Source organism: Maylandia zebra, linkage group LG13 (genome assembly GCF_041146795.1).
Source record: "Maylandia zebra isolate NMK-2024a linkage group LG13, Mzebra_GT3a, whole genome shotgun sequence".
Lineage (NCBI taxonomy): Eukaryota > Metazoa > Chordata > Actinopteri > Cichliformes > Cichlidae > Maylandia > Maylandia zebra.
The window spans coordinates 35,495,041-35,519,816 of record NC_135179.1 but is presented as its reverse complement, the minus strand read 5'-3'; positions in this window follow the sequence as shown (position 1 = coordinate 35,519,816).

The following is a 24,776-nucleotide window of genomic DNA, read 5'->3' as shown; positions in this document are numbered from 1 at the left end:
ATGTTCAGAGTTCCGGAATGCACCAAGGTTCCGGAATGCACCAAGGTTCCGGAATGTTCGGAATTCCGGAGTGTTCAGAGTTCTTGAATGCACCAAGGTTCCGGAATGTTCGGAATTCCGGAATGCACCAAGGTTCCGGAATGTTCAGAGTTCCGGAATGTTCAGAGTTCCGGAATGCACCAAGGTTCCGGAATGTTCGGAATTCCGGAATGCACCAAGGTTCCGGAATGTTCGGAATTCCGGAATGTTCAGAGTTCCGGAATGTTCAGAGTTCTGTAATGTTCAGAGTTCAGGAATGCACCAAGGTTCCGGAATGTTCGGAATTCCGGAATGTTCAGAGTTCCGGAATGCAGCAAGGTTCCGGAATGCACCAAGGTTCCGGAATGTTCAGAGTTCCGGAATGCACCAAGGTTCCGGAATGCACCAAGGTTCCGGAATGTTCGGAATTCCGGAATGTTCAGAGTTCCGGAATGTTCAGAGTTCCGGAATACACCAAGGTTCCGGAATGCACCAAGGTTCCGGAATGTTCGGAATTCCGGAATGTTCAGAGTTCCGGAATGCACCAAGGTTCCGGAATGTTCGGAATTCCGGAATGCACCAAGGTTCCGGAATGTTCGGAATTCCGGAATGCACCAAGGTTCCGGAATGTTCGGAATTCCGGAATGTTCAGAGTTCCGGAATGCACCAAGGTTCCGGAATGTTCGGAATTCCGGAATGCACCAAGGCTCCGGAATGCACCAAGGTTCCGGAATGTTCGGAATTCCGGAATGTTCAGAGTTCCGGAATGCACCAAGGTTCCGGAATGCACCAAGGTTCCGGAATGTTCGGAATTCCGGAATGTTCAGAGTTCCGGAATGTTCAGAGTTCCGGAATGTTCAGAGTTCAGGAATGCACCAAGGTTCCGGAATGCACCAAGGTTCCGGAATGTTCGGAATTCTGGAATGTTCAGAGTTCCAGAATGCACCAAGGTTCCGGAATGCACCAAGGTTCCGGAATGTTCGGAATTCCGGAATGCACCAAGGTTACGGAATGTTCGGAATTCCGGAATGTTCAGAGTTCCGGAATGCAGCAATGTTCCGGAATGCACCAAGGTTCCGGAATGTTCGGAATTCCGGAATGTTCAGAGTTCCGGAATGTTCAGAGTTCCGGAATGCACCAAGGTTCCGGAATGTTCGGAATTCCGGAATGTTCAGAGTTCCGGAATGCAGCAAGGTTCCGGAATGTTCGGAATTCCGGAATGTTCAGAGTTCCGGAATGTTCAGAGTTCCGGAATGCACCAAGGTTCCGGAATGTTCGGAATTCCGGACTGTTCAGAGTTCCGGAATGTTCAGAGTTCTGTAATGTTCAGAGTTCAGGAATGCACCAAGGTTCCGGAATGTTCGGAATTCCGGAATGTTCAGAGTTCCGGAATGCAGCAAGGTTCCGGAATGCACCAAGGTTCCGGAATGTTCAGAGTTCCGGAATGTTCAGAGTTCCGGAATGCACCAAGGTTCCGGAATGCACCAAGGTTCCGGAATGTTCGGAATTCCGGAATGTTCAGAGTTCCGGAATGTTCAGAGTTCCGGAATGCACCAAGGTTCCGGAATGCACCAAGGTTCCGGAATGCACCAAGGTTCCGGTATGTTCGGAATTCCGGAATGCACCAAGGTTCCGGAATGTTCGGAATTCCGGAATGTTCAGAGTCCCGGAATGCACCAAGATTCCGGAATGCACAAAGGTTCCGGAATGTTCGGAATTCCGGAATGCACCAAGGTTCCGGAATGTTCGGAATTCCGGAATGCACCAAGGTTCCGGAATGTTCGGAATTCCGGAATGTTCAGAGTTCCGGAATGTTCAGAGTTCCGGAATGTTCAGAGTTCCGGAATGCACCAAGGTTCCGGAATGTTCGGAATTCCGGAATGTTCGGAATTCCGGAATGTTCAGAGTTCCGGAATGCACCAAGGTTCCGGAATGCACCAAGGTTCCGGAATGTTCGGAATTCCGGAATGTTCAGAGTTCCGGAATGCAGCAAGGTTCCGGAATGCACCAAGGTTCCGGAATGTTCGGAATTCCGGAGTGTTCAGAGTTCCGGAATGCACCAAGGTTCCGGAATGTTCGGAATTCCGGAATGTTCAGAGTTCCGGAATGTTCAGAGTTCCGGAATGCACCAAGGTTCCGGAATGTTCAGAGTTCCGGAATGTTCAGAGTTCCGGAATGCACCAAGGTTCCGGAATGTTCGGAATTCCGGAATGTTCGGAATTCCGGAATGTTCAGAGTTCCGGAATGCACCAAGGTTCCGGAATGTTCGGAATTCCGGAATGTTCAGAGTTCCGGAATGCAGCAAGGTTCCGGAATGCACCAAGGTTCCGGAATGTTCAGAGTACCGGAATGCAGCAAGGTTCCGGAATGTTAGGAATTCCGGAATGCACCAAGGTTCCGGAATGTTCGGAATTCCGGAATGTTCAGAGTTCCGGAATGTTCAGAGTTCTGGAATGTTCAGAGTTCAGGAATGCACCAAGGTTCCGGAATGTTCGGAATTCCGGAATGTTCAGAGTTCCGGAATGCACCAAGGTTCCGGAATGTTCGGAATTCCGGAATGCACCAAGGTTCCGGAATGTTCAGAGTTCCGGAATGTTCAGAGTTCCGGAATGCACCAAGGTTCCGGAATGTTCGGAATTCCGGAATGCACCAAGGTTCCGGAATGTTCGGAATTCCGGAATGTTCAGAGTTCCGGAATGCAGCAAGGTTCCGGAATGCACCAAGGTTCCGGAATGTTCAGAGTTCCGGAATGTTCAGAGTTCCGGAATGCACCAAGGTTCCGGAATGTTCGGAATTCCGGAATGTTCAGAGTTCCGGAATGTTCAGAGTTCCGGAATGTTCAGAGTTCAGGAATGCACCAAGGTTCCGGAATGTTCGGAATTCCGGAGTGTTCAGAGTTCCGGAATGCACCAAGGTTCCGGAATGTTCGGAATTCCGGAATGCACCAAGGTTCCGGAATGTTCAGAGTTCCGGAATGTTCAGAGTTCCGGAATGCACCAAGGTTCCGGAATGTTCGGAATTCCGGAATGCACCAAGGTTCCGGAATGTTCGGAATTCCGGAATGTTCAGGGTTCCGGAATGCAGCAAGGTTCCGGAATGCACCAAGGTTCCGGAATGTTCGGAATTCCGGAATGTTCAGAGTTCCGGAATGCACCAAGGTTCCGGAATGTTCGGAATTCCGGAATGTTCAGAGTTCCGGAATGCACCAAGGTTCCGGAATGCACCAAGGTTCCGGAATGTTCGGAATTCCGGAATGTACCAAGGTTCCGGAATGTTCAGAATTCTGGAATGCACCAAGGTTCCGGAATGCACCAAGGTTCCGGAATGTTCGGAATTCCGGAATGTTCAGAGTTCCGGAATGTTCAGAGTTCCGGAATGCACCAAGGTTCCGGAATGTTCGGAATTCCGGAATGTTCGGAATTCCGGAATGTACCAAGGTTCCGGAATGTTCAGAATTCTGGAATGCACCAAGGTTCCGGAATGCACCAAGGTTCCGGAATGTTCGGAATTCCGGAATGTTCAGAGTTCCGGAATGTTCAGAGTTCCGGAATGCACCAAGGTTCCGGAATGTTCGGAATTCCGGAATGTTCAGAGTTCCGGAATGCACCAAGGTTCCGGAATGTTCGGAATTCCGGAATGTTCGGAATTCCGGAATGTTCGGAATTCCGGAATGTTCAGAGTTCCGGAATGTACCAAGGTTCCGGAATGTTCAGAATTCTGGAATGCACCAAGGTTCCGGAATGCACCAAGGTTCCGGAATGTTCGGAATTCCGGAATGTTCAGAGTTCCGGAATGCACCAAGGTTCCGGAATGTTCGGAATTCCGGAATGCACCAAGGTTCCGGAATGTTCAGAATTCTGGAATGCACCAAGGTTCCGGAATGCACCAAGGTTCCGGAATGTTCGGAATTCCGGAATGTTCAGAGTTCCGGAATGTTCAGAGTTCCGGAATGCACCAAGGTTCCGGAATGTTCGGAATTCCGGAATGTTCGGAATTCCGGAATGTTCAGAGTTCCGGAATGTTCGGAATTCTGGAATGTTCGGAGTTCCGGAATGCACCAAGGTTCCGGAATGTTCGGAATTCCGGAATGTTCAGAGTTCCGGAATGCACCAAGGTTCCGGAATGTTCGGAATTCCGGAATGTTCGGAATTCCGGAATGTTCAGAGTTCTGGAATGCACCAAGGTTCCGGAATGCACCAAGGTTCCGGAATGTTCGGAATTCCGGAATGTTCAGAGTTCCGGAATGCACCAAGGTTCCGGAATGTTCGGAATTCCGGAATGTTCAGAGTTCCGGAATGCACCAAGGTTCCGGAATGCACCAAGGTTCCGGAATGTTCGGAATTCCGGAATGTACCAAGGTTCCGGAATGTTCAGAATTCTGGAATGCACCAAGGTTCCGGAATGCACCAAGGTTCCGGAATGTTCGGAATTCCGGAATGTTCAGAGTTCCGGAATGTTCAGAGTTCCGGAATGCACCAAGGTTCCGGAATGTTCGGAATTCCGGAATGTTCAGAGTTCCGGAATGCACCAAGGTTCCGGAATGTTCGGAATTCCGGAATGTTCGGAATTCCGGAATGTTCGGAATTCCGGAATGTTCAGAGTTCCGGAATGTACCAAGGTTCCGGAATGTTCAGAATTCTGGAATGCACCAAGGTTCCGGAATGCACCAAGGTTCCGGAATGTTCGGAATTCCGGAATGTTCAGAGTTCCGGAATGCACCAAGGTTCCGGAATGTTCGGAATTTCGGAATGCACCAAGGTTCCGGAATGTTCAGAATTCTGGAATGCACCAAGGTTCCGGAATGCACCAAGGTTCCGGAATGTTCGGAATTCCGGAATGTTCAGAGTTCCGGAATGTTCAGAGTTCCGGAATGCACCAAGGTTCCGGAATGTTCGGAATTCCGGAATGTTCGGAATTCCGGAATGTTCAGAGTTCCGGAATGTTCGGAATTCCGGAATGTTCGGAGTTCCGGAATGCACCAAGGTTCCGGAATGTTCGGAATTCCGGAATGTTCAGAGTTCCGGAATGCACCAAGGTTCCGGAATGTTCGGAATTCCGGAATGTACCAAGGTTCCGGAATGTTCAGAATTCCGGAGTGTTCAGAGTTCCGGAATGCACCAAGGTTCCGGAATGCACCAAGGTTGAGGAATGTTCGGAATTCCGGAATGTTAAGAGTTCCGGAATGTAACAAGGTTCCGGAATGTTCAGAATTCTGGAATGCACCAAGGTTCCGGAATGCACCAAGGTTCCGGAATGTTCGGAATTCCGGAATGTTCAGAGTTCCGGAATGCACCAAGGTTCCGGAATGCACCAAGGTTCCGGAATGTTCGGAATTCCGGAATGTTCAGAGTTCCGGAATGTTCAGAGTTCCGGAATGTTCAGAGTTCCGGAATGCACCAAGGTTCCGGAATGCACCAAGGTTCCGGAATGTTCGGAATTCCGGAATGTTTGGAATTCCGGAATGTTCAGAGTTCCGGAATGCACCAAGGTTCCGGAATGCACCAAGGTTCCGGAATGTTCGGAATTCCGGAATGTTCAGAGTTCCGGAATGTTCAGAGTTCCGGAATGCACCAAGGTTCCGGAATGTTCGGAATTCCGGAATGCACCAAGGTTCCGGAATGTTCGGAATTCCGGAATGTTCAGAGTTCCGGAATGCAGCAAGGTTCCGGAATGCACCAAGGTTCCGGAATGTTCGGAATTCTGGAATGTTCAGAGTTCCGGAATGCACCAAGGTTCCGGAATGCACCAAGGTTCCGGAATGTTCGGAATTCCGGAATGCACCAAGGTTCCGGAATGTTCGGAATTCCGGAATGTTCAGAGTTCCGGAATGCACCTAGGTTCCGGAATGTTCGGAATTCCGGAATGTTCAGAGTTCCGGAATGTTCAGAGTTCCGGAATGCACCAAGGTTCCGGAATGTTCGGAATTCCCGAATGTTCGGAATTCCGGAATGTTCAGAGTTCCGGAATGTTCGGAATTCTGGAATGTTCGGAGTTCCGGAATGCACCAAGGTTCCGGAATGTTCGGAATTCCGGAATGTTCAGAGTTCCGGAATGCACCAGGGTTCCGGAATGCACCAAGGTTCCGGAATGTTCGGAATTCCGGAATGTTCAGAGTTCCGGAATGCAGCAAGGTTCCGGAATGTTCAGAATTCCGGAGTGTTCAGAGTTCCGGAATGCACCAAGGTTCCGGAATGCACCAAGGTTCCGGAATGTTCGGAATTCCGGAATGTTAAGAGTTCCGGAATGTAACAAGGTTCCGGAATGTTCAGAATTCTGGAATGCACCAAGGTTCCGGAATGCACCAAGGTTCCGGAATGTTCGGAATTCCGGAATGTTCAGAGTTCCGGAATGTTCAGAGTTCCGGAATGCACCAAGGTTCCGGAATGCACCAAGTTTCCGGAATGTTCGGAATTCCGGAATGTTCAGAGTTCTGGAATGCACCAAGGTTCCGGAATGCACCAAGGTTCCGGAATGTTCGGAATTCCGGAATGTTCAGAGTTCCGGAATGCACCAAGGTTCCGGAATGCACCAAGGTTCCGGAATGTTCGGAATTCCGGAATGTACCAAGGTTCCGGAATGTTCAGAATTCTGGAATGCACCAAGGTTCCGGAATGCACCAAGGTTCCGGAATGTTCGGAATTCCGGAATGTTCAGAGTTCCGGAATGTTCAGAGTTCCGGAATGCACCAAGGTTCCGGAATGTTCGGAATTCCGGAATGTTCAGAGTTCCGGAATGCAGCAATGTTCCGGAATGCACCAAGGTTCCGGAATGTTCGGAATTCCGGAATGTTCAGAGTTCCGGAATGTTCAGAGTTCCGGAATGCACCAAGGTTCCGGAATGTTCGGAATTCCGGAATGTTCAGAGTTCCGGAATGCAGCAAGGTTCCGGAATGCACCAAGGTTCCGGAATGTTCGGAATTCCGGAGTGTTCAGAGTTCCGGAATGCACCAAGGTTCCGGAATGTTCGGAATTCCGGAATGTTCAGAGTTCCGGAATGTTCAGAGTTCCGGAATGCACCAAGGTTCCGGAATGTTCAGAGTTCCGGAATGTTCAGAGTTCCGGAATGCACCAAGGTTCTGGAATGTTCGGAATTCCGGAATGTTCGGAATTCCGGAATGTTCAGAGTTCCGGAATGCACCAAGGTTCCGGAATGCACCAAGGTTCCGGAATGTTCGGAATTCCGGAGTGTTCAGAGTTCTTGAATGCACCAAGGTTCCGGAATGTTCGGAATTCCGGAATGCACCAAGGTTCCGGAATGTTCAGAGTTCCGGAATGTTCAGAGTTCCGGAATGCACCAAGGTTCCGGAATGTTCGGAATTCCGGAATGCACCAAGGTTCCGGAATGTTCGGAATTCCGGAATGTTCAGAGTTCCGGAATGTTCAGAGTTCTGTAATGTTCAGAGTTCAGGAATGCACCAAGGTTCCGGAATGTTCGGAATTCCGGAATGTTCAGAGTTCCGGAATGCAGCAAGGTTCCGGAATGCACCAAGGTTCCGGAATGTTCAGAGTTCCGGAATGCACCAAGGTTCCGGAATGCACCAAGGTTCCGGAATGTTCGGAATTCCGGAATGTTCAGAGTTCCGGAATGTTCAGAGTTCCGGAATGCACCAAGGTTCCGGAATGCACCAAGGTTCCGGAATGTTCGGAATTCCGGAATGTTCAGAGTTCCGGAATGCACCAAGGTTCCGGAATGTTCGGAATTCCGGAATGCACCAAGGTTCCGGAATGTTCGGAATTCCGGAATGCACCAAGGTTCCGGAATGTTCGGAATTCCGGAATGTTCAGAGTTCCGGAATGCACCAAGGTTCCGGAATGTTCGGAATTCCGGAATGCACCAAGGCTCCGGAATGCACCAAGGTTCCGGAATGTTCGGAATTCCGGAATGTTCAGAGTTCCGGAATGCACCAAGGTTCCGGAATGCACCAAGGTTCCGGAATGTTCGGAATTCCGGAATGTTCAGAGTTCCGGAATGTTCAGAGTTCCGGAATGTTCAGAGTTCAGGAATGCACCAAGGTTCCGGAATGCACCAAGGTTCCGGAATGTTCGGAATTCTGGAATGTTCAGAGTTCCAGAATGCACCAAGGTTCCGGAATGCACCAAGGTTCCGGACTGTTCGGAATTCCGGAATGCACCAAGGTTACGGAATGTTCGGAATTCCGGAATGTTCAGAGTTCCGGAATGCAGCAATGTTCCGGAATGCACCAAGGTTCCGGAATGTTCGGAATTCCGGAATGTTCAGAGTTCCGGAATGTTCAGAGTTCCGGAATGCACCAAGGTTCCGGAATGTTCGGAATTCCGGAATGTTCAGAGTTCCGGAATGCAGCAAGGTTCCGGAATGTTCGGAATTCCGGAATGTTCAGAGTTCCGGAATGTTCAGAGTTCCGGAATGCACCAAGGTTCCGGAATGTTCGGAATTCCGGAATGTTCAGAGTTCCGGAATGTTCAGAGTTCTGTAATGTTCAGAGTTCAGGAATGCAGCAAGGTTCCGGAATGTTCGGAATTCCGGAATGTTCAGAGTTCCGGAATGTTCAGAGTTCCGGAATGCACCAAGGTTCCGGAATGTTCGGAATTCCGGAATGCACCAAGGCTCCGGAATGCACCAAGGTTCCGGAATGTTCGGAATTCCGGAATGTTCAGAGTTCCGGAATGCACCAAGGTTCCGGAATGCACCAAGGTTCCGGAATGTTCGGAATTCCGGAATGTTCAGAGTTCCGGAATGTTCAGAGTTCCGGAATGTTCAGAGTTCAGGAATGCACCAAGGTTCCGGAATGCACCAAGGTTCCGGAATGTTCGGAATTCTGGAATGTTCAGAGTTCCAGAATGCACCAAGGTTCCGGAATGCACCAAGGTTCCGGACTGTTCGGAATTCCGGAATGCACCAAGGTTACGGAATGTTCGGAATTCCGGAATGTTCAGAGTTCCGGAATGCAGCAATGTTCCGGAATGCACCAAGGTTCCGGAATGTTCGGAATTCCGGAATGTTCAGAGTTCCGGAATGTTCAGAGTTCCGGAATGCACCAAGGTTCCGGAATGTTCGGAATTCCGGAATGTTCAGAGTTCCGGAATGTTCAGAGTTCCGGAATGCACCAAGGTTCCGGAATGTTCGGAATTCCGGAATGTTCAGAGTTCCGGAATGTTCAGAGTTCTGTAATGTTCAGAGTTCAGGAATGCACCAAGGTTCCGGAATGTTCGGAATTCCGGAATGTTCAGAGTTCCGGAATGCAGCAAGGTTCCGGAATGCACCAAGGTTCCGGAATGTTCAGAGTTCCGGAATGTTCAGAGTTCCGGAATGCACCAAGGTTCCGGAATGCACCAAGGTTCCGGAATGTTCGGAATTCCGGAATGTTCAGAGTTCCGGAATGTTCAGAGTTCCGGAATGCACCAAGGTTCCGGAATGCACCAAGGTTCCGGAATGCACCAAGGTTCCGGTATGTTCGGAATTCCGGAATGTTCAGAGTTCCGGAATGCAGCAATGTTCCGGAATGCACCAAGGTTCCGGAATGTTCGGAATTCCGGAATGTTCAGAGTTCCGGAATGTTCAGAGTTCCGGAATGCAGCAAGGTTCCGGAATGTTCGGAATTCCGGAATGTTCAGAGTTCCGGAATGTTCAGAGTTCCGGAATGCACCAAGGTTCCGGAATGTTCGGAATTCTGGAATGTTCAGAGTTCCGGAATGTTCAGAGTTCTGTAATGTTCAGAGTTCAGGAATGCACCAAGGTTCCGGAATGTTCGGAATTCCGGAATGTTCAGAGTTCCGGAATGCAGCAAGGTTCCGGAATGCACCAAGGTTCCGGAATGTTCAGAGTTCCGGAATGTTCAGAGTTCCGGAATGCACCAAGGTTCCGGAATGCACCAAGGTTCCGGAATGTTCGGAATTCCGGAATGTTCAGAGTTCCGGAATGTTCAGAGTTCCGGAATGCACCAAGGTTCCGGAATGCACCAAGGTTCCGGAATGCACCAAGGTTCCGGTATGTTCGGAATTCCGGAATGCACCAAGGTTCCGGAATGTTCGGAATTCCGGAATGTTCAGAGTCCCGGAATGCACCAAGATTCCGGAATGCACAAAGGTTCCGGAATGTTCGGAATTCCGGAATGCACCAAGGTTCCGGAATGTTCGGAATTCCGGAATGCACCAAGGTTCCGGAATGTTCGGAATTCCGGAATGTTCAGAGTTCCGGAATGTTCAGAGTTCCGGAATGTTCAGAGTTCCGGAATGCACCAAGGTTCCGGAATGTTCGGAATTCCGGAATGTTCGGAATTCCGGAATGTTCAGAGTTCCGGAATGCACCAAGGTTCCGGAATGCACCAAGGTTCCGGAATGTTCAGAATTCCGGAATGTTCAGAGTTCCGGAATGCAGCAAGGTTCCGGAATGCACCAAGGTTCCGGAATGTTCGGAATTCCGGAGTGTTCAGAGTTCCGGAATGCACCAAGGTTCCGGAATGTTCGGAATTCCGGAATGTTCAGAGTTCCGGAATGTTCAGAGTTCCGGAATGCACCAAGGTTCCGGAATGTTCAGAGTTCCGGAATGTTCAGAGTTCCGGAATGCACCAAGGTTCCGGAATGTTCGGAATTCCGGAATGTTCGGAATTCCGGAATGTTCAGAGTTCCGGAATGCACCAAGGTTCCGGAATGCACCAAGGTTCCGGAATGTTCGGAATTCCGGAATGTTCAGAGTTCCGGAATGCAGCAAGGTTCCGGAATGCACCAAGGTTCCGGAATGTTCAGAGTACCGGAATGCAGCAAGGTTCCGGAATGTTAGGAATTCCGGAATGCACCAAGGTTCCGGAATGTTCGGAATTCCGGAATGTTCAGAGTTCCGGAATGTTCAGAGTTCCGGAATGTTCAGAGTTCCGGAATGCACCAAGGTTCCGGAATGTTCGGAATTCCGGAGTGTTCAGAGTTCCGGAATGCACCAAGGTTCCGGAATGTTCGGAATTCCGGAATGCACCAAGGTTCCGGAATGTTCAGAGTTCCGGAATGTTCAGAGTTCCGGAATGCACCAAGGTTCCGGAATGTTCGGAATTCCGGAATGCACCAAGGTTCCGGAATGTTCGGAATTCCGGAATGTTCAGGGTTCCGGAATGCAGCAAGGTTCCGGAATGCACCAAGGTTCCGGAATGTTCGGAATTCCGGAATGTTCAGAGTTCCGGAATGTTCAGAGTTCCGGAATGCACCAAGGTTCCGGAATGTTCGGAATTCCGGAATGTTCAGAGTTCCGGAATGCACCAAGGTTCCGGAATGTTCGGAATTCCGGAATGTTCGGAATTCCGGAATGTTCGGAATTCCGGAATGTTCAGAGTTCCGGAATGTACCAAGGTTCCGGAATGTTCAGAATTCTGGAATGCACCAAGGTTCCGGAATGCACCAAGGTTCCGGAATGTTCGGAATTCCGGAATGTTCAGAGTTCCGGAATGCACCAAGGTTCCGGAATGTTCGGAATTCCGGAATGCACCAAGGTTCCGGAATGTTCAGAATTCTGGAATGCACCAAGGTTCCGGAATGCACCAAGGTTCCGGAATGTTCGGAATTCCGGAATGTTCAGAGTTCCGGAATGTTCAGAGTTCCGGAATGCACCAAGGTTCCGGAATGTTCGGAATTCCGGAATGTTCGGAATTCCGGAATGTTCAGAGTTCCGGAATGTTCGGAATTCTGGAATGTTCGGAGTTCCGGAATGCACCAAGGTTCCGGAATGTTCGGAATTCCGGAATGTTCAGAGTTCCGGAATGCACCAAGGTTCCGGAATGTTCGGAATTCCGGAATGTTCGGAATTCCGGAATGTTCAGAGTTCCGGAATGCACCAAGGTTCCGGAATGTTCGGAATTCCGGAATGTTCAGAGTTCCGGAATGCACCAAGGTTCCGGAATGCACCAAGGTTCCGGAATGTTCGGAATTCCGGAATGTACCAAGGTTCCGGAATGTTCAGAATTCTGGAATGCACCAAGGTTCCGGAATGCACCAAGGTTCCGGAATGTTCGGAATTCCGGAATGTTCAGAGTTCCGGAATGTTCAGAGTTCCGGAATGCACCAAGGTTCCGGAATGTTCGGAATTCCGGAATGTTCAGAGTTCCGGAATGCACCAAGGTTCCGGAATGTTCGGAATTCCGGAATGTTCGGAATTCCGGAATGTTCGGAATTCCGGAATGTTCAGAGTTCCGGAATGTACCAAGGTTCCGGAATGTTCAGAATTCTGGAATGCACCAAGGTTCCGGAATGCACCAAGGTTCCGGAATGTTCGGAATTCCGGAATGTTCAGAGTTCCGGAATGCACCAAGGTTCCGGAATGTTCGGAATTTCGGAATGCACCAAGGTTCCGGAATGTTCAGAATTCTGGAATGCACCAAGGTTCCGGAATGCACCAAGGTTCCGGAATGTTCGGAATTCCGGAATGTTCAGAGTTCCGGAATGTTCAGAGTTCCGGAATGCACCAAGGTTCCGGAATGTTCGGAATTCCGGAATGTTCGGAATTCCGGAATGTTCAGAGTTCCGGAATGTTCGGAATTCCGGAATGTTCGGAGTTCCGGAATGCACCAAGGTTCCGGAATGTTCGGAATTCCGGAATGTTCAGAGTTCCGGAATGCACCAAGGTTCCGGAATGTTCGGAATTCCGGAATGTACCAAGGTTCCGGAATGTTCAGAATTCCGGAGTGTTCAGAGTTCCGGAATGCACCAAGGTTCCGGAATGCACCAAGGTTGAGGAATGTTCGGAATTCCGGAATGTTAAGAGTTCCGGAATGTAACAAGGTTCCGGAATGTTCAGAATTCTGGAATGCACCAAGGTTCCGGAATGCACCAAGGTTCCGGAATGTTCGGAATTCCGGAATGTTCAGAGTTCCGGAATGCACCAAGGTTCCGGAATGCACCAAGGTTCCGGAATGTTCGGAATTCCGGAATGTTCAGAGTTCCGGAATGTTCAGAGTTCCGGAATGTTCAGAGTTCCGGAATGCACCAAGGTTCCGGAATGCACCAAGGTTCCGGAATGTTCGGAATTCCGGAATGTTTGGAATTCCGGAATGTTCAGAGTTCCGGAATGCACCAAGGTTCCGGAATGCACCAAGGTTCCGGAATGTTCGGAATTCCGGAATGTTCAGAGTTCCGGAATGTTCAGAGTTCCGGAATGCACCAAGGTTCCGGAATGTTCGGAATTCCGGAATGCACCAAGGTTCCGGAATGTTCGGAATTCCGGAATGTTCAGAGTTCCGGAATGCAGCAAGGTTCCGGAATGCACCAAGGTTCCGGAATGTTCGGAATTCTGGAATGTTCAGAGTTCCGGAATGCACCAAGGTTCCGGAATGCACCAAGGTTCCGGAATGTTCGGAATTCCGGAATGCACCAAGGTTCCGGAATGTTCGGAATTCCGGAATGTTCAGAGTTCCGGAATGCACCTAGGTTCCGGAATGTTCGGAATTCCGGAATGTTCAGAGTTCCGGAATGTTCAGAGTTCCGGAATGCACCAAGGTTCCGGAATGTTCGGAATTCCCGAATGTTCGGAATTCCGGAATGTTCAGAGTTCCGGAATGTTCGGAATTCTGGAATGTTCGGAGTTCCGGAATGCACCAAGGTTCCGGAATGTTCGGAATTCCGGAATGTTCAGAGTTCCGGAATGCACCAGGGTTCCGGAATGCACCAAGGTTCCGGAATGTTCGGAATTCCGGAATGTTCAGAGTTCCGGAATGCAGCAAGGTTCCGGAATGTTCAGAATTCCGGAGTGTTCAGAGTTCCGGAATGCACCAAGGTTCCGGAATGCACCAAGGTTCCGGAATGTTCGGAATTCCGGAATGTTAAGAGTTCCGGAATGTAACAAGGTTCCGGAATGTTCAGAATTCTGGAATGCACCAAGGTTCCGGAATGCACCAAGGTTCCGGAATGTTCGGAATTCCGGAATGTTCAGAGTTCCGGAATGTTCAGAGTTCCGGAATGCACCAAGGTTCCGGAATGCACCAAGTTTCCGGAATGTTCGGAATTCCGGAATGTTCAGAGTTCTGGAATGCACCAAGGTTCCGGAATGCACCAAGGTTCCGGAATGTTCGGAATTCCGGAATGTTCAGAGTTCCGGAATGCACCAAGGTTCCGGAATGCACCAAGGTTCCGGAATGTTCGGAATTCCGGAATGTACCAAGGTTCCGGAATGTTCAGAATTCTGGAATGCACCAAGGTTCCGGAATGCACCAAGGTTCCGGAATGTTCGGAATTCCGGAATGTTCAGAGTTCCGGAATGTTCAGAGTTCCGGAATGCACCAAGGTTCCGGAATGTTCGGAATTCCGGAATGTTCAGAGTTCCGGAATGCAGCAATGTTCCGGAATGCACCAAGGTTCCGGAATGTTCGGAATTCCGGAATGTTCAGAGTTCCGGAATGTTCAGAGTTCCGGAATGCACCAAGGTTCCGGAATGTTCGGAATTCCGGAATGTTCAGAGTTCCGGAATGCAGCAAGGTTCCGGAATGCACCAAGTTTCCGGAATGTTCGGAATTCCGGAGTGTTCAGAGTTCCGGAATGCACCAAGGTTCCGGAATGTTCGGAATTCCGGAATGTTCAGAGTTCCGGAATGTTCAGAGTTCCGGAATGCACCAAGGTTCCGGAATGTTCAGAGTTCCGGAATGTTCAGAGTTCCGGAATGCACCAAGGTTCTGGAATGTTCGGAATTCCGGAATGTTCGGAATTCCGGAATGTTCAGAGTTCCGGAATGCACCAAGGTTCCGGAATGCACCAAGGTTCCGGAATGTTCGGAATTCCGGAGTGTTCAGAGTTCTTGAATGCACCAAGGTTCCGGAATGTTCGGAATTCCGGAATGCACCAAGGTTCCGGAATGTTCAGAGTTCCGGAATGTTCAGAGTTCCGGAATGCACCAAGGTTCCGGAATGTTCGGAATTCCGGAATGCACCAAGGTTCCGGAATGTTCGGAATTCCGGAATGTTCAGAGTTCCGGAATGTTCAGAGTTCTGTAATGTTCAGAGTTCAGGAATGCACCAAGGTTCCGGAATGTTCGGAATTCCGGAATGTTCAGAGTTCCGGAATGCAGCAAGGTTCCGGAATGCACCAAGGTTCCGGAATGTTCAGAGTTCCGGAATGCACCAAGGTTCCGGAATGCACCAAGGTTCCGGAATGTTCGGAATTCCGGAATGTTCAGAGTTCCGGAATGTTCAGAGTTCCGGAATGCACCAAGGTTCCGGAATGCACCAAGGTTCCGGAATGTTCGGAATTCCGGAATGTTCAGAGTTCCGGAATGCACCAAGGTTCCGGAATGTTCGGAATTCCGGAATGCACCAAGGTTCCGGAATGTTCGGAATTCCGGAATGCACCAAGGTTCCGGAATGTTCGGAATTCCGGAATGTTCAGAGTTCCGGAATGCACCAAGGTTCCGGAATGTTCGGAATTCCGGAATGCACCAAGGCTCCGGAATGCACCAAGGTTCCGGAATGTTCGGAATTCCGGAATGTTCAGAGTTCCGGAATGCACCAAGGTTCCGGAATGCACCAAGGTTCCGGAATGTTCGGAATTCCGGAATGTTCAGAGTTCCGGAATGTTCAGAGTTCCGGAATGTTCAGAGTTCAGGAATGCACCAAGGTTCCGGAATGCACCAAGGTTCCGGAATGTTCGGAATTCTGGAATGTTCAGAGTTCCAGAATGCACCAAGGTTCCGGAATGCACCAAGGTTCCGGACTGTTCGGAATTCCGGAATGCACCAAGGTTACGGAATGTTCGGAATTCCGGAATGTTCAGAGTTCCGGAATGCAGCAATGTTCCGGAATGCACCAAGGTTCCGGAATGTTCGGAATTCCGGAATGTTCAGAGTTCCGGAATGTTCAGAGTTCCGGAATGCACCAAGGTTCCGGAATGTTCGGAATTCCGGAATGTTCAGAGTTCCGGAATGCAGCAAGGTTCCGGAATGTTCGGAATTCCGGAATGTTCAGAGTTCCGGAATGTTCAGAGTTCCGGAATGCACCAAGGTTCCGGAATGTTCGGAATTCCGGAATGTTCAGAGTTCCGGAATGTTCAGAGTTCTGTAATGTTCAGAGTTCAGGAATGCAGCAAGGTTCCGGAATGTTCGGAATTCCGGAATGTTCAGAGTTCCGGAATGTTCAGAGTTCCGGAATGCACCAAGGTTCCGGAATGTTCGGAATTCCGGAATGCACCAAGGCTCCGGAATGCACCAAGGTTCCGGAATGTTCGGAATTCCGGAATGTTCAGAGTTCCGGAATGCACCAAGGTTCCGGAATGCACCAAGGTTCCGGAATGTTCGGAATTCCGGAATGTTCAGAGTTCCGGAATGTTCAGAGTTCCGGAATGTTCAGAGTTCAGGAATGCACCAAGGTTCCGGAATGCACCAAGGTTCCGGAATGTTCGGAATTCTGGAATGTTCAGAGTTCCAGAATGCACCAAGGTTCCGGAATGCACCAAGGTTCCGGACTGTTCGGAATTCCGGAATGCACCAAGGTTACGGAATGTTCGGAATTCCGGAATGTTCAGAGTTCCGGAATGCAGCAATGTTCCGGAATGCACCAAGGTTCCGGAATGTTCGGAATTCCGGAATGTTCAGAGTTCCGGAATGTTCAGAGTTCCGGAATGCACCAAGGTTCCGGAATGTTCGGAATTCCGGAATGTTCAGAGTTCCGGAATGTTCAGAGTTCCGGAATGCACCAAGGTTCCGGAATGTTCGGAATTCCGGAATGTTCAGAGTTCCGGAATGTTCAGAGTTCTGTAATGTTCAGAGTTCAGGAATGCACCAAGGTTCCGGAATGTTCGGAATTCCGGAATGTTCAGAGTTCCGGAATGCAGCAAGGTTCCGGAATGCACCAAGGTTCCGGAATGTTCAGAGTTCCGGAATGTTCAGAGTTCCGGAATGCACCAAGGTTCCGGAATGCACCAAGGTTCCGGAATGTTCGGAATTCCGGAATGTTCAGAGTTCCGGAATGTTCAGAGTTCCGGAATGCACCAAGGTTCCGGAATGCACCAAGGTTCCGGAATGCACCAAGGTTCCGGTATGTTCGGAATTCCGGAATGTTCAGAGTTCCGGAATGCAGCAATGTTCCGGAATGCACCAAGGTTCCGGAATGTTCGGAATTCCGGAATGTTCAGAGTTCCGGAATGTTCAGAGTTCCGGAATGCAGCAAGGTTCCGGAATGTTCGGAATTCCGGAATGTTCAGAGTTCCGGAATGTTCAGAGTTCCGGAATGCACCAAGGTTCCGGAATGTTCGGAATTCTGGAATGTTCAGAGTTCCGGAATGTTCAGAGTTCTGTAATGTTCAGAGTTCAGGAATGCACCAAGGTTCCGGAATGTTCGGAATTCCGGAATGTTCAGAGTTCCGGAATGCAGCAAGGTTCCGGAATGCACCAAGGTTCCGGAATGTTCAGAGTTCCGGAATGTTCAGAGTTCCGGAATGCACCAAGGTTCCGGAATGCACCAAGGTTCCGGAATGTTCGGAATTCCGGAATGTTCAGAGTTCCGGAATGTTCAGAGTTCCGGAATGCACCAAGGTTCCGGAATGCACCAAGGTTCCGGAATGCACCAAGGTTCCGGTATGTTCGGAATTCCGGAATGCACCAAGGTTCCGGAATGTTCGGAATTCCGGAATGTTCAGAGTCCCGGAATGCACCAAGATTCCGGAATGCACAAAGGTTCCGGAATGTTCGGAATTCCGGAATGCACCAAGGTTCCGGAATGTTCGGAATTCCGGAATGCACCAAGGTTCCGGAATGTTCGGAATTCCGGAATGTTCAGAGTTCCGGAATGTTCAGAGTTCCGGAATGTTCAGAGTTCCGGAATGCACCAAGGTTCCGGAATGTTCGGAATTCCGGAATGTTCGGAATTCCGGAATGTTCAGAGTTCCGGAATGCACCAAGGTTCCGGAATGCACCAAGGTTCCGGAATGTTCAGAATTCCGGAATGTTCAGAGTTCCGGAATGCAGCAAGGTTCCGGAATGCACCAAGGTTCCGGAATGTTCGGAATTCCGGAGTGTTCAGAGTTCCGGAATGCACCAAGGTTCCGGAATGTTCGGAATTCCGGAATGTTCAGAGTTCCGGAATGTTCAGAGTTCCGGAATGCACCAAGGTTCCGGAATGTTCAGAGTTCCGGAATGTTCAGAGTTCCGGAATGCACCAAGGTTCCGGAATGTTCGGAATTCCGGAATGTTCGGAATTCCGGAATGTTCAGAGTTCCGGAATGCACCAAGGTTCCGGAATGCACCAAGGTTCCGGAATGTTCGGAATTCCGGAATGTTCAGAGTTCCGGAATGCAGCAAGGTTCCGGAATGCACCAAGGTTCCGGAATGTTCAGAGTACCGGAATGCAGCAAGGTTCCGGAATGTTAGGAATTCCGGAATGCACCAAGGTTCCGGAATGTTCGGAATTCCGGAATGTTCAGAGTTCCGGAATGTTCAGAGTTCCGGAATGTTCAGAGTTCCGGAATGCACCAAGGTTCCGGAATGTTCGGAATTCCGGAGTGTTCAGAGTTCCGGAATGCACCAAGGTTCCGGAATGTTCGGAATTCCGGAATGCACCAAGGTTCCGGAATGTTCAGAGTTCCGGAATGTTCAGAGTTCCGGAATGCACCAAGGTTCCGGAATGTTCGGAATTCCGGAATGCACCAAGGTTCCGGAATGTTCGGAATTCCGGAATGTTCAGGGTTCCGGAATGCAGCAAGGTTCCGGAATGCACCAAGGTTCCGGAATGTTCGGAATTCCGGAATGTTCAGAGTTCCGGAATGCACCAAGGTTCCGGAATGCACCAAGGTTCCGGAATGTTCGGAATTCCGGAGTGTTCAGAGTTCTTGAATGCACCAAGGTTCCGGAATGTTCGGAATTCCGGAATGCACCAAGGTTCCGGAATGTTCAGAGTTCCGGAATGTTCAGAGTTCCGGAATGTTCAGAGTTCCGGAATGCACCAAGGTTCCGGAATGTTCGGAATTCCGGAATGTTCGGAATTCCGGAATGTTCAGAGTTCCGGAATGCACCAAGGTTCCGGAATGCACCAAGTTTCCGGAATGTTCGGAATTCCGGAATGTTCAGAGTTCCGGAATGCACCAAGGTTCCGGAATGTTCGGAATTCCGGAATGTTCAGAGTTCCGGAATGCAGCAAGGTTCCGGAATGCACCAAGGTTCCGGAATGTTCAGAGTTCCGGAATGTTCAGAGTTCCGGAATGCACCAAGGTTCCGGAATGCACCAAGGTTCCGGAATGTTCGGAATTCCGGAATGTTCAGAGTTCCGGAATGTTCAGAGTTCCGGAATGCACCAAGGTTCCGGAATGCACCAAGGTTCCGGAATGTTCGGAATTCCGGAATGTTCAGAGTTCCGGAATGCACCAAGGTTCCGGAATGTTCGGAATTCCGGAATGTTCAGAGTTCCGGAATGCACCAAGGTTCCGGAATGTTCGGAATTCCGGAATGCACCAAGGTTCCGGAATGTTCGGAATTCCGGAATGCACCAAGGTTCCGGAATGTTCGGAATTCCGGAATGTTCAGAGTTCCGGAATGCACCAAGGTTCCGGAATGTTCGGAATTCTGGAATGTTCAGAGTTCCGGAATGTACGAAGGTTCCGGAATGTACCAAGGTTCCGGAATGTTCGGAATTCCGGAATGTTCAGAGTTCCGGAATGCACCAAGGTTCCGGAATGTTCGGAATTCCGGAATGTTCAGAGTTCCGGAATGTTCAGAGTTCCGGAATGCACCAAGGTTCCGGAATGTTCAGAGTTCCGGAATGTTCAGAGTTCCGGAATGCACCAAGGTTCCGGAATGTTCGGAATTCCGGAATGTTCGGAATTCCGGAATGTTCAGAGTTCCGGAATGCACCAAGGTTCCGGAATGCACCAAGGTTCCGGAATGTTCGGAATTCCGGAATGTTCAGAGTTCCGGAATGCAGCAAGGTTCCGGAATGCACCAAGGTTCCGGAATGTTCAGAGTTCCGGAATGCAGCAAGGTTCCGGAATGTTCGGAATTCCGGAATGCACCAAGGTTCCGGAATGTTCGGAATTCCGGAATGTTCAGAGTTCCGGAATGTTCAGAGTTCCGGAATGTTCAGAGTTCAGGAATGCACCAAGGTTCCGGAATGTTCGGAATTCCGGAATGTTCAGAGTTCCGGAATGCACCAAGGTTCCGGAATGTTCGGAATTCCGGAATGTTCAGAGTTCCGGAATGTTCAGAGTTCCGGAATGCACCAAGGTTCCGGAATGTTCGGAATTCCGGAATGTTCAGAGTTCCGGAATGTTCAGAGTTCTGTAATGTTCAGAGTTCAGGAATGCACCAAGGTTCCGGAATGTTCGGAATTCCGGAATGTTCAGAGTTCCGGAATGCAGCAAGGTTCCGGAATGCACCAAGGTTCCGGAATGTTCAGAGTTCCGGAATGTTCAGAGTTCCGGAATGCACCAAGGTTCCGGAATGCACCAAGGTTCCGGAATGTTCGGAATTCCGGAATGTTCAGAGTTCCGGAATGTTCAGAGTTCCGGAATGCACCAAGGTTCCGGAATGCACCAAGGTTCCGGAATGCACCAAGGTTCCGGTATGTTCGGAATTCCGGAATGCACCAAGGTTCCGGAATGTTCGGAATTCCGGAATGTTCAGAGTCCCGGAATGCACCAAGGTTCCGGAATGCACAAAGGTTCCGGAATGTTCGGAATTCCGGAATGCACCAAGGTTCCGGAATGTTCGGAATTCCGGAATGCACCAAGGTTCCGGAATGTTCGGAATTCCGGAATGTTCAGAGTTCCGGAATGTTCAGAGTTCCGGAATGTTCAGAGTTCCGGAATGCACCAAGGTTCCGGAATGCACCAAGGTTCCGGAATGTTCGGAATTCCGGAATGTTCAGAGTTCCGGAATGCACCAAGGTTCCGGAATGCACCAAGGTTCCGGAATGTTCGGAATTCCGGAATGTTCAGAGTTCCGGAATGCACCAAGGTTCCGGAATGCACCAAGGTTCCGGAATGTTCGGAATTCCGGAATGTTCAGAGTTCCGGAATGCACCAAGGTTCCGGAATGCACCAAGGTTCCGGAATGTTCAGAGTTCCGGAATGTTCAGAGTTCCGGAATGCACCAAGGTTCCGGAATGTTCGGAATTCCGGAATGTTCAGAGTTCCGGAATGCACCAAGGTTCCGGAATGTTCGGAATTCCGGAATGCACCAAGGCTCCGGAATGCACCAAGGTTCCGGAATGTTCGGAATTCTGGAATGTTCAGAGTTCCGGAATGCACCAAGGTTCCGGAATGCACCAAGGTTCCGGAATGTTCGGAATTCCGGAATGTTCAGAGTTCCGGAATGCACCAAGGTTCCGGAATGTTCGGAATTCCGGAATGTTCAGAGTTCCGGAATGCACCAAGGTTCCGGAATGTTCGGAATTCCGGAATGCACCAAGGCTCCGGAATGCACCAAGGTTCCGGAATGTTCGGAATTCTGGAATGTTCAGAGTTCCGGAATGTACGAAGGTTCCGGAATGTACCAAGGTTCCGGAATGTTCGGAATTCCGGAATGTTCAGAGTTCCGGAATGCACCAAGGTTCCGGAATGTTCGGAATTCCGGAATGTTCAGAGTTCCGGAATGTTCAGAGTTCAGGAATGCACCAAGGTTCCGGAATGTTCGGAATTCCGGAATGTTCAGAGTTCCGGAATGCACCAAGGTTCCGGAATGCACCAAGGTTCCGGAATGTTCGGAATTCCGGAATGTTCAGAGTTCCGGAATGTTCAGAGTTCCGGAATGTTCAGAGTTCAGGAATGCACCAAGGTTCCGGAATGCACCAAGGTTCCGGAATGTTCGGAATTCTGGAATGTTCAGAGTTCCGGAATGCACCAAGGTTCCGGAATGTTCGGAATTCCGGAATGCACCAAGGTTCCGGAATGTTCGGAATTCCGGAATGCACCAAGGTTACGGAATGTTCGGAATTCCGGAATGTTCAGAGTTCCGGAATGCAGCAATGTTCCGGAATGCACCAAGGTTCCGGAATGTTCGGAATTCCGGAATGTTCAGAGTTCCGGAATGTTCAGAGTTCCGGAATGCACCAAGGTTCCGGAATGTTCGGAATTCCGGAATGTTCAGAGTTCCGGAATGCAGCAAGGTTCCGGAATGCACCAAGGTTCCGGAATGTTCGGAATTCCGGAGTGTTCAGAGTTCCGGAATGCACCAAGGTTCCGGAATGTTCGGAATTCCGGAATGTTCAGAGTTCCGGAATGCACCAAGGTTCCGGAATGTTCAGAGTTCCGGAATGTTCAGAGTTCCGGAATGCACCAAGGTTCTGGAATGTTCGGAATTCCGGAATGTTCGGAATTCCGGAATGTTCAGAGTTCCGGAATGCACCAAGGTTCGGGAATGCACCAAGGTTCCGGAATGTTCGGAATTCCGGAGTGTTCAGAGTTCTTGAATGCACCAAGGTTCCGGAATGTTCGGAATTCCGGAATGCACCAAGGTTCCGGAATGTTCAGAGTTCCGGAATGTTCAGAGTTCCGGAATGCACCAAGGTTCCGGAATGTTCGGAATTCCGGAATGCACCAAGGTTCCGGAATGTTCGGAATTCCGGAATGTTCAGAGTTCCGGAATGTTCAGAGTTCTGTAATGTTCAGAGTTCAGGAATGCACCAAGGTTCCGGAATGTTCGGAATTCCGGAATGTTCAGAGTTCCGGAATGCACCAAGGTTCCGGAATGTTCGGAATTCCGGAATGCACCAAGGTTCCGGAATGTTCAGAGTTCCGGAATGTTCAGAGTTCCGGAATGTTCAGAGTTCCGGAATGCACCAAGGTTCCGGAATGTTCGGAATTCCGGAATGTTCGGAATTCCGGAATGTTCAGAGTTCCGGAATGCACCAAGGTTCCGGAATGCACCAAGTTTCCGGAATGTTCGGAATTCCGGAATGTTCAGAGTTCCGGAATGCACCAAGGTTCCGGAATGTTCGGAATTCCGGAATGTTCAGAGTTCCGGAATGCAGCAAGGTTCCGGAATGCACCAAGGTTCCGGAATGTTCAGAGTTCCGGAATGTTCAGAGTTCCGGAATGCACCAAGGTTCCGGAATGCACCAAGGTTCCGGAATGTTCGGAATTCCGGAATGTTCAGAGTTCCGGAATGTTCAGAGTTCCGGAATGCACCAAGGTTCCGGAATGCACCAAGGTTCCGGAATGTTCGGAATTCCGGAATGTTCAGAGTTCCGGAATGCACCAAGGTTCCGGAATGTTCGGAATTCCGGAATGTTCAGAGTTCCGGAATGCACCAAGGTTCCGGAATGTTCGGAATTCCGGAATGCACCAAGGTTCCGGAATGTTCGGAATTCCGGAATGCACCAAGGTTCCGGAATGTTCGGAATTCCGGAATGTTCAGAGTTCCGGAATGCACCAAGGTTCCGGAATGTTCGGAATTCTGGAATGTTCAGAGTTCCGGAATGTACGAAGGTTCCGGAATGTACCAAGGTTCCGGAATGTTCGGAATTCCGGAATGTTCAGAGTTCCGGAATGCACCAAGGTTCCGGAATGTTCGGAATTCCGGAATGTTCAGAGTTCCGGAATGTTCAGAGTTCCGGAATGCACCAAGGTTCCGGAATGTTCAGAGTTCCGGAATGTTCAGAGTTCCGGAATGCACCAAGGTTCCGGAATGTTCGGAATTCCGGAATGTTCGGAATTCCGGAATGTTCAGAGTTCCGGAATGCACCAAGGTTCCGGAATGCACCAAGGTTCCGGAATGTTCGGAATTCCGGAATGTTCAGAGTTCCGGAATGCAGCAAGGTTCCGGAATGCACCAAGGTTCCGGAATGTTCAGAGTTCCGGAATGCAGCAAGGTTCCGGAATGTTCGGAATTCCGGAATGCACCAAGGTTCCGGAATGTTCGGAATTCCGGAATGTTCAGAGTTCCGGAATGTTCAGAGTTCCGGAATGTTCAGAGTTCAGGAATGCACCAAGGTTCCGGAATGTTCGGAATTCCGGAATGTTCAGAGTTCCGGAATGCACCAAGGTTCCGGAATGTTCGGAATTCCGGAATGTTCAGAGTTCCGGAATGTTCAGAGTTCCGGAATGCACCAAGGTTCCGGAATGTTCGGAATTCCGGAATGTTCAGAGTTCCGGAATGTTCAGAGTTCTGTAATGTTCAGAGTTCAGGAATGCACCAAGGTTCCGGAATGTTCGGAATTCCGGAATGTTCAGAGTTCCGGAATGCAGCAAGGTTCCGGAATGCACCAAGGTTCCGGAATGTTCAGAGTTCCGGAATGTTCAGAGTTCCGGAATGCACCAAGGTTCCGGAATGCACCAAGGTTCCGGAATGTTCGGAATTCCGGAATGTTCAGAGTTCCGGAATGTTCAGAGTTCCGGAATGCACCAAGGTTCCGGAATGCACCAAGGTTCCGGAATGCACCAAGGTTCCGGTATGTTCGGAATTCCGGAATGCACCAAGGTTCCGGAATGTTCGGAATTCCGGAATGTTCAGAGTCCCGGAATGCACCAAGGTTCCGGAATGCACAAAGGTTCCGGAATGTTCGGAATTCCGGAATGCACCAAGGTTCCGGAATGTTCGGAATTCCGGAATGCACCAAGGTTCCGGAATGTTCGGAATTCCGGAATGTTCAGAGTTCCGGAATGTTCAGAGTTCCGGAATGTTCAGAGTTCCGGAATGCACCAAGGTTCCGGAATGCACCAAGGTTCCGGAATGTTCGGAATTCCGGAATGTTCAGAGTTCCGGAATGCACCAAGGTTCCGGAATGCACCAAGGTTCCGGAATGTTCGGAATTCCGGAATGTTCAGAGTTCCGGAATGCACCAAGGTTCCGGAATGCACCAAGGTTCCGGAATGTTCGGAATTCCGGAATGT